Source organism: Malania oleifera, chromosome 12, assembly GCF_029873635.1.
Source record: "Malania oleifera isolate guangnan ecotype guangnan chromosome 12, ASM2987363v1, whole genome shotgun sequence".
NCBI classification, from domain to species: Eukaryota; Viridiplantae; Streptophyta; class Magnoliopsida; order Santalales; family Ximeniaceae; genus Malania; species Malania oleifera.
The window spans coordinates 73123045-73134445 of NC_080428.1; positions in this window are offsets into that span (position 1 = coordinate 73123045).

Genomic DNA, 11401 nt, shown 5'->3' on the forward strand with positions numbered 1-11401 from the left:
GGCTCCGTGACCATTAAGGAGAGTAGGAGATAGATGCATCCCGCTCTATCTCATCCTTCTACTACTATTAATAATATTGGTCCGACACTAAACCTTTTTTATGTGAATTTGTAATGCTGCTTCTGTGGTGTTATATAGGTTGATCCGGTTGTGAAGGCTACAAAAAGGGTTTTGGAAATTTGAGCTGACTCTGCCACTTTAAATTAACCTCAACCGAGATGCTATGTGCACAAAATGTTAATAAGAAGGCTAATATATGATAACAACAGGTTAGGATTCGTTACCCAAAAAATTTATCCACATTCCATGATTAGGTTACTTTTCTCCGTTACTTTTAATTTAAAAAAAAAAAATAACATCAAATTGTTTGGAATATATATGCTTAAATTTGCACGCTTTAATAAAATTCAATACAATTTTACATTATATTATACTTAAATTTATACAAATTTAAATTTAAATCTTAAATTTTAGTTTCTTAAAAGATGAAATAAATTTAAAAATTTACTAGGCTTTTTGTTGACCATCCTTTCTCTGAAAAGAAACAAGGGGTGGGAATCACTGGAATACAATCCCAAAAAATGTAACATTTTCCTAAATATAATTTACTGACATTATAGCTTACCTCATTTTCCTATGAAAATAGAATGGTGTTGGAAAAATAATATAAGAAAAAATATATATATACAAATATAATAAATAAAAACTACTACTAATAATATTAAATATATAATAAATATATTAATAAAAAATAAATACTACTGCTAAAAGTTTAAAGCATTTTTTTGGTAGTCATTGTAACAATTTTATATTACCAATTTTACCTTAACAATTTAAGAGATTTTCAATTTTAATTAAAAATGCACCCCTCTATTATCCTTTTCTATTCTTAAAATTATTTATTTTTCCAACCTTTCCATTTCCTACCATTTCTTCTTCTTCAAATGATTTATCTCCAACCCTTCCTGTCGCGACGTTCCCGGACGCAAACTTGGGACAACCCTGAACTGATGACAAAATGATATGAATGAAGTGTGTTTTGAAAATGTGATTTTCGTGGAAAATAAAGTGTGATGGAGTCGCTACTAACCTTTTGAAGTGTGGTTAGAACACTTGATTTTACTCCCTAAAAAGTGTGAATAAAATATACAGAATAAAATACTACATAGATATTCCCTTAGAGCTGGGGCTTATCGTGCTTCAAAGAGCTCATACCTCCCTTTTAAATCATTGTGATCAAAAATCGAGAAAATAGTTTACAAAAATACATTTTCGGGATTTTGAAATCTTTATAGAATTTTCTAAGTGAAAAGTAATATTCTGGGAGCTTTTAGAATTTATTCGGGATGGAAACAATTTTTTGAGTCTCAAAACATTTTTTCTGATTTATTTTTTTGGATTTTTGGTGATTTTTTTCATATTTTTCTGAATTTTAAAAATAACAAAAAGACAATTAAGCAAGAACAATGAAAATCAAATTCCAAAAATATTTTTAAATTATTTTCTTGAATTTTTTTTTGGTGATTTTTTGATATTTTAACGATTTTTGTAGATTTTTGTAAATTTTGGAATTATTAAAGTAATAATAATACAAACTGAACCGGTTCAATGGTGGTTCAGAAAATCCAAGTGGTTTGGGGAGAAAATCGATCGAAGGGGAATGATCAACCTATTTAAGATTTGTTTAAAACCATCAAGTCAACACGCATTGCCTTCTGCTTGGGTTGTGTGTGGTGGCACGAGTATGTGCAGGGATGTGTGTAAGAGGGTGTGCAAACAATGTGTGTAAAATATGTGTTGAGTCATACATGAGTTGGTGTGTAAATAGTGTGTTAATATGTATGTGGTCGTGAATGTGTGTTAGTGGTGTGCGCTTTAGTGTGGGTGCAGGTGTGTGTGTGTTAGTAGTGTGTGCAGGGGTGTGTTTTAGTGTGTGTTTTGGTATGAGTGTTGTGTGTGTTTTTGTAATGTCTCGGAAAATGATATGTTTGAGAATGTAAAACAAATAAATAAATAAATAAAATATATAATAATAATAATAAATAAATAAATAATGAATGAAAGAATTGAAATAAAATAAAATAAAATAATTAGTAATTAATTTATTAATTAAACGTTATTAAATTGAATTAATTAAATTAAATAACATGAGGATTATATATATATGAATAAATATATAAGTATAAAGTAATGTGTTTAAATATATATATATATATATATATATGAATATAATAAAGTAAAAAAAAAAGAAAGTTAAATGGCATGAGGAAGCTTCTGCTTCTTGATTTCAACCAAATAACTCAGAGAGGTTTTCATTTCTCTCACCTGCGCACGCCCCCCTCTGTAATTTCTCACGCTCTCTCTATCTCGTCTCCGTTTCTCTCTCACTTCTTTCAATTTCTCGACTGATTTTTGTCCGATTGAAAAATCAGAAAATACTGCTGAACTCCATTCTTTGCCACCAACATTTCTACTGGAGCGGATTTGTCTTAGGAATGGTGCCTACTTAGGAACGATGTAGGCACCATTCCTGGGGTAAGGTAATTTTTTTCTATTTTCTTAATTTCTCTTTAGATCTTCAGCCAAATCAACGATTGGGCACCACCATGGCGTCCTAGTTGCGATCGTCGTTATTTTGATTGGAGTAGATTTTCAATTTGGGTTTCCTAAGCACCATTCCAAAGTGAGAGTGAGATTTGGGAAATTAAATAAATTGGTTATATTTGAGGGTATAATTATTTATTTGAAATTTATGAGCTTAGAAAATATTAAAATAGTATTTTATTTAGGATTGATATAATGGAATTAGGATATTTAATTTCATGGTCCGGGTGAGCACCGTAGGTATCAGTTTGGGATTTCTGTTGGCATAGTTCAAGAAATAAGGTAAATGAAAAAATTAAGTCAGTATTTTTTCATGAAAATACTTACTATTTTACAACATTTTATTCCAGAAAATTATATATAACATAGAATTGTATTTGGAAAATTTACTACTATTAACAGGAGATTGTTTTAATACATTTAATCAGGGAAATGATTTTAGTGCATATTTTATGAGTAGAACATGATTTACTTTTGTGTGACATGGGTATAGAATTTTAAGATTTTATGTAATGACAAAATATTATATTTTTAGAGTAAACATGCTATTACTATTTCAGAAAATTGTTAAAAACAATAAAAAAATATGTTTAAAGTATATTATAATGCAATGGGCCAAGGGTCGTAATTTATATGAAATGACGCAAGAGACATAATTTATATGATATGATATGATATGTCGGCGCAAGGGTCGTGATGCATGAAATGTTATTTTCATGAAATTATTATTATGTCAGATATTATTATGAAACAGTTATGTTTAGCATTTGAAACATAGTATATGATATCAGAACTCGAATAACTTTTTTTAGTTCAGTTTTCAGAAGCACAGTACCGTAGCTATATATATTCAGATTATGACAGTGCAACCACACGATTAGAGTGTGGTAAGGTGGCAGTCGATGTGGCTTCGGTGTAGTTTGGAGATGTTCCCCTGGTAGTTTGGATCAGGTGGAGCAGACCTATCGTACTTACAAATTAGAGTTTTTGATCTAACATGGTCAGCCAGTCATTGCTAGGTCCCACCTTCGGTCTGCACAACCCAGTCATATGGGGGTAATACATGACACCAGCTAAATATCCATCCTGAGATTTATTTTACGTATTTTATAGTTGTATAAGATGATTTACACGTACAGAGATATAGCATGACATGTATGTTACTTTTAAATATGTTTATTTGGTAAATTATCAGACAGTTTTCACAGATATGATTTATATACAGTATATGCTTATGACACATGAAAATACTCATGTTGCTACACACTAATATTAGTTTATTTTCCCTACTGAGAAGTGTCTCACCCCACCTCTAAAACATTTCAAGGAATCCAGGTAGAGGAGCGAATAGAGCGCCGTAGCGTTAGTGGTCACCTGATCTACCTTGTTAGAAGGGTAAGTCGCTATATTAGGGTCAGATGGGTTTTTGGGTAGTGACCCTAGAGAATTTTATGATCATTTTGGGATGTGTGTATATTTATATGACGGGTTTGTAAAACTTTGGTATTGTATTTGGATTGTTGGTTTGTTATGTATATGATGTATGTTTTCTGTTGCTAGGGTGTCAGTGATATATGACAGGTTTTTTTTTTCCCCAGTACCCACGGGTCTAGGTGGATTATGTTTATGCTTATCATGATTATTGGTGTAGAGACCTGAAGGAATTATAATAATTAAATAATAAGGGAAATGAGAGAGAAAGATAAACTGTAATTTGGAAATTCAAACAAGGTTCTCGTCGACGAACATAACACGTTCATCAATGAACACGCTTGATGGTTATCATGTTGAACTTTTTTTCTAGCGTCTTACTAAGTAGCCCGATCAAAATTGCAACCTCAGAGTGGACTTTAAGACACGGGACGAAATATAGTTAAGGATTTGGGTTTCAACAAGAATAAGGAAACTAAGTCTCAAAATTCCCTTCCCCAAACAATATCCTTTGCCCCTAGTTTGGTGTGGTGTTTGCAAAGTATTGACTGAACTTGTCGCTTAGACAAGCTGCTTACGTACCTTTTCAGGATCAGGTCATTACGTAGTTTAGATTCAAATTTGAGTTTGACAATCATTTGAGACAACAGTATGCACCAATCTGGTCAAGACTTTGTTTGGGTTGTAATGTAGGTTAAAGGTATTGATTGAAGAATAAAGAGATATATAAGGCTTAAAATTATCAAACTTATCAAGGGTAATCTTTAGCCAAAGATCACATGTGAAATATGTCCCTTGCTTCTTTTTTTGCTTTTTTGCTCTTTTTTCTTTTTCTGCATTTTCTTCTTTCACCACATATTTTGCTTTTTCCTTTATGAAGGAATTTTAACTTCATTTTCATTTGAACTCCACTCTAATCTTTTTAAAACTGCCCCAGTGAAGTCTATGATCCTTTGACGGCTAAATCAAGAATAGAATGTTTCAAACTCAAAAGGGCTAAGAAGGGGTTTTTCTGTTCTTTTGTATTTTTAGGTTGTAGAAAAATGGTCTGCCATCTTTTTGGTAGTGACCATTGCCTCAAATGACTTGTCAAACCCCAAGGGACCCAAACCCAGGCTAAATTTCTAGTGAACTAACTTTTAAGAAAAATATGGTTTAACATTGAGGTTCAACTTGGTTAACAAATGGTAAATCATTGTTTGGTTCTTTATGGAAAAATTGGTCGACCAAAGATGATCACCCCTCATTTGATCAGAATATAATCATTTTACTCTTAAGACACTGATTATGATTTAGAAGATAAAAACAGGAGACTTTGTTCATTGATTTCGTAGAGCAAATGTAAAGCTTGAAAGGTCGTTTCTGTCTGCTTTTCCCAAAACTCTTCAATATCAACAAGGCTCTTTGACCATATCTTGCAATAGGACCCTTACTAAACTCCAACTTGGAGGCTTTTCCTTCATTTTTTTTTTCTTTTTTTTTCTCACCTTTCCTTTCGTTTGTTTGTTTGTTTTTTTTTTTTTTTTGGAATAGATTCACAAAATCAACTAACTATTGGCTCCAAGCGCTTTGTTCTGGTAAAATCATTTCCTGTGCCAAAGCACACAATGCAAGCTAAAATGGATAAAGTTTGGCACAAGGTGGTATGATGAGACCGAAATGCATTTCATTTAATTCAAATTAAAAATGATTAAAAAACAGAAAGGACCTATAGAAACGTCCCTCCTAGCACATGAATCATTTTCTGACATCATTTCTAAACAGTCCTTCGATTTGATGGCCTTAATTGGGCCCTCCTCCATGATTAGGCAGTGAATTCCCCTGTATACCGGGCTCTTTGCCGTCAAATACCAACCATCCAGCGTCTCTTAGTGATTGTACTTTATGTCTAAACACCCAACAGCGATCAATGGTGTGGCCAGGGGAATTGGCATAATATACGTATCATGCATCTAGGTTGTACCATTGCAGGAGGGGACGCTGCACAACCAATTTGGGGATAATCGAGATGAGCTTCCTTTCGAGCAATTGAGGGAACAATTTTGAATAGGAAATGGGAATTGGCTCCACCCTATTACCACCCTTTCCATGTGTCTGACCATTTTGTTGGGCGGGCATAGGCCCGGAAGAAACAATCTGGGGCCTTGTGCTCGCACGTGTTATCTAGTTAACATAATTGCTTCTAGGCCCCTCGTTCTAGCCTCCCTGATAGTAATGTCCCTGAATCATCTTGGCTTCTTTGTTTTTCTTTTTATCGGCCTAATCAGAAAGGCTTTGCTCTGAATCTACGCACTTCACTTTCCCAATATTAATTGCCCCTTCAATTTGCTTCTTAGTGATTGCCTAATCGGCACCATTCTGGGGGTTGCTTTTGGGGAAATGAACAACACATGGATTTTCAAAAGGGTTGTCATATGGATAAACTGCTTTTGTGTTTTTAACTAAAAGGTGACATGGTGCTGTCTTTTCTTTGCCTTGATTAGAGTATCCACTCACCTTCTTTCCCATATTCAGTAAAGTTAACTTGTTTGAAGCTATATCATTGTTGTAATGAGCAATAAAGGCACGAGCTAAGTCCCGCCATGTGTGAATCCCCACTCGTCTATACTGAAAAGCAAGGTGTAGTCCCAAGAGGGGGGGTGAATTGGGTTTAAAAAATATTTTTTTAAATCTTTTTAGGAATTCTTAACTTATTATTGATTCTTCAAGCCTTCAGCAAAAAACTTATTTCTTTATTTAATCCATAACCACACAATCATTCAAGTAATCAATCAACCAAACCAATCAACCACAATTTGAAAGCAAACAACCAAACCAAGATTAAAATATACAACACTTTGGTAATGTAAGAACTTGAGATGGTTTGTTTGTTTATATAAGCCCTGTGAATATGAATTTGAATCAATCCCTTTGATGATGAATTAGCTTTCTCAATCAACACAACATTCACACTTTTCCCCAAATTCAAAATTCAAAAAAAAACTCTTAATTAATTTATTTTTAGGTGTTTAACCAAATAACGTACTCCCTTATGGTTTTCGCAAAATATGGTTTTAATCAACGTATTCCCTTTCGGTTTCCGCAATCCCAAATCAAAATAGAACCTTAAGTTTATTTAACTTCCAAATTACGTAGTTCGTATGATTACCAATTAAACCATCCACGCAATTTAAATTTACTGAAAATAAAGAGCAAGGGAAAGAGAGAGTGAGATTGGGATTTTTATGAGGTTCGGCTTATACCCAGCCTATGCCCTCGCCTTTGGCAAACCACCAAAGGATTCACTAAACCTGTTCCTTTGCCGAGTGGAACAATCCTTTACACACTCCTTCAATAGGCTAGAGCTCGCCTCTCCAAACAATGTACCCTCGTTCGGTCACTCCTTAATTAGGCTAGAGCCCACCTCTTTAAGCAATATCCCCTTGCTTAGCCAACAATCCAAACTGTAACGACCTGGTAAAATTCTATATATATTTATATTAAGTTAAACTGCGCTGATAACTCCTAATCGAATAAAACATCAACCTAAGCAGCGAGAAGTTGAAGTCAAGTATCCACAATCATATACATATACAATACAATACCAGAGTGCTAAATACTCCCAAAATATAAATACATAACTGAACTAGGACTACACAAAAATACCTTCTTTCCCAAAAACGCTCACCTTCCTAGCAGGGTAGCACTATAGCCCCTCTACCTGCGAGCTTGATCTGCTAGCCTAACTAGATCACCTGAAAAATATCAATTAAATGGGATGAGGCGACGCTCAGTCTGAAGAAACATGTTATTACTAGGGTGTAACAAGTGAGTCTTATACTTAGAGAATCTGATTTAAACAAAAAAAAACCATATATAACAAAACTGAGAAAACCTGTATACCCGTTAACATATTAAACATGTTTACGTAGCTTAACATAAACTGATTATTTAAAATGTTCTATTCATAATACTGATAATACTTATAGTATAGTTGTCGTCTATAAATCTGATCATAATATGTATAAATAATAACCGTGAAAATTCCCTGAATGGATAACTGAAGTCATGAATTGACCCCTCATGACAGGGTTGTGCGGCTCAAAGGCGGGACCTAACCTGGTTGGTCGACCAGGGTAAGTCAACTGAACTCCGATAGTAAGATCGACTCCCTCAATCCATATTTAATGGGGAGCGTGTCCACGATATAGGCACGATTGACTTCTGAATACCACCTATTATCTGAATAGGGGTTGCACTCTGAACTGAATATAGCTACTGTACCGTACTCTGTTGCTGAATATGGTCCATCAGGGTCTGATACTATATACGTAACTCATATTTCTAAAAAAAAAAAAAAATACTGTTTTCACCATGATTCTTTAACATCTGAAATAACCATAACATCATATAAATTGCTGAGTAAACAGTAATAACTAAGTTTCTGAGATATCTGCTTATCTGGATAACTGAAATATCTGATTTACTGTATGAACTGAATGTTATGGTTTTGAAATAGGTATATCATAATATTCTGAAAATACTGTAAAATACAAGTTTCTGCACATATGCTAAAAATCATGGTATTCTGAAAATTATGGAAACCTTGTACTGAGCTAATACTAACTCATGCCACATAATTAAATATCAACATTATTAAGCTCTGAAACTGCATAAATAATCTAAATAATAATTTTCTGAAAACATATAATTTATACTGAATCATAATAGTTTGCCTAACATAGCATATTTCCCTTACCTAATTCCTGCTAAAATCCCCTACTGTGACGGGTCCTACACCCGTTGGGCTCCCCACTCAACACCCTAAAAATCAAATATCTCATAACAAAATTTCTCTATTTCCTTGTGTACTACATTTCCTACAACTGCTAGAAAGCCAAACTTTGACAAAAATACCTTACTCTGAACCTGGGATGAAATTCAACTCCATCCCACCGACGATCTGCTCCGGCAGATATAGGGAGAACTTCCCCAGGAGCGTCGTGGTGGCCTTAGATTGTCAATCCGACGAACGACGGGGCCGAAATCGAAGAGAGAGAGAAAAGGAACCGTAGAGAGAGAGAGAGAGAGAGAGAGAGTTCCGCTGAATTTCTGCGTAAAAATCCCCGTTTAACACTATTTTTACTGTGACCTTCGTCGACGAGCCACGTCACCTCGTCAACGAGGTCAAGAAGGCAACTCATCGACGAATTTCCCCCCTCGCCGACAAAATTGAGAGTCGCCTAGATATATTCTCGGTATTTACTTGTTGATGAAGGACGCGCTCGTCGATGTTGAAGTCTGTTGCCTCCTTTTGTTTCTTTTTCCATTTCCCTCCCTTTTTATTATTTAAATATCATTATTCTTTGGGTCATTACATTCTCCTCTTCTTATAAAATTTTGTCCTTGAAATTTACTATTTATATAACTTATCATCCCTTAAAGGTAAAACGGTCTACTTATTTTATTATTTGCCCTCACTTATGACGGAGGAATACCGTGGTTACATAAGTAGTTATGGGAGATTGCAAGTATAAAATAAAATTCACCCAAAAATAAAATATTACCTATCCTATATATTACATTACAATTCCACTGTGCTAAACAAAATAAAATTATTATTACCTTAATTATACATCACTGTTGTATTCACTAAACAAATGGGGATATTTTCGTCTAATCTCATCTTCAAGCTCCCACGAGACTTCTTCTATCGCGTGATTCTTCCACAGGACTTTTACTAGTGGTATCTTTTTATTGCACAATTTCTATTCGTCACACCCTTCGACCCAAAGCCGGTCCGCGACATACGGTGTTGGCCCGTAGCCAACCCGCGTAACACGACGCCACCGACACATGGCTAGTCCCTGACTCCCAATGTAGTGGATCCACACCCTTCGCCCTGATCTACCGGAATAGGCTCACGCCCTCGGATATAGAGTTGGACACTTTGTCAATCTATGGCCAGCGATTTCATACGCACTTGGATATAGAGTCGGACGCTCTCAGTACCTAGAACAATTCGGAACCATATTCCTACTAGCATTTCAACATATCACACACACATGCATGCTCATACAACCAAACAAACCACACCCATTTGTTAATCTAAATCATGGTTTTCCAAACATAAACATTTTAAAACAAGTCAAGGCACGACCATCCCTATAACACAGTATAAATCAACATATACATTTGGTTTTAAAAAAAACCAAGGATACAGCCCGTCGCCCCCATTTTCCCAAAAATGTAATCATGAAAAACCCATAGTTTTCCTCTTTAGATCCCCCTAAATGAGTATTCAAAACACACACAGGATCGTGAACCACAGTTCTACTGAGTCCGATTTCAAAAATAACCGATATAAACACAATTCCCTTTACCCTTCCTCGAATAGCAAATCCTGAACTCTAAGGCCCCTAAACAGCGAATCGAGTTCCAAAACCTACAATCAACAGTACAGAAGATACTCGCAATACTGTTTCCTACAAAACTACTGGATCAGAATTGAAAATCGAGCCTTACCTTGATTTTACGCCAAAACCTGAAAATCTCCAAAACGGAATTTCAATCCGTAGGTTTTGTAGAGAATCCTTCCACGAACCTTGTGGTAACTTCAGATTTACGATTCTCGCGACGAACGACGAAGAAATCTAGAGAGATAGAGAATAGGGAGAGTTCTAGAGAGAGTGAGAAAGAGAGAGAGAGAGAGAGAGAGAGAGAAGATATTTGTGTTTTCTTACCTTGGAAGTAATGAAACTTCTATTTATAACCCTTTGACTCGAGCGTCCTTGTCGACGAGCCTTTGAACTTCGTCGATGGGACTTACATGGACTTCGTTGATGAACACAATTTTCCCCTCTCTTATTTATTTAAACTCATATATTACGGTTCGAGTTCTTACAGTCTCCCCACCTTACAAAAACTTCATCCTCGAAATTTGCCATCTCCCATTCATAAACTCGTACATACAACCGAACACATACATACAACTCCAGAGAAAACTTGCGACCACTACAGCGTAGCCCCATCATGCATATACACATACATACATACCCTCAGTTATGGCGGAGGAATACCGTGGTTATATATACAACTGTCTTAGGAGTTCACAATACACATACTCCTGACGACTAACCACCTATCCCAACCCATAGTAGGACGACGTACAAGTATACAAAGTAACCGTGGATACTTCCAGCGTATTTCCATTTCCAGTTCCCAAGAAGCTTCCTCAACCTCGTGGTTTCGCCACAACACCTTCACTAATGGTATTTCTTTGGTATAAAGCTTTTGAACTTTACGGTCCATAACCTAAACAGGTATCCTCATAAGCTAAAGTATCTCCAATTTCCAAATCATCATAACTGATAACATGTGAAGGATC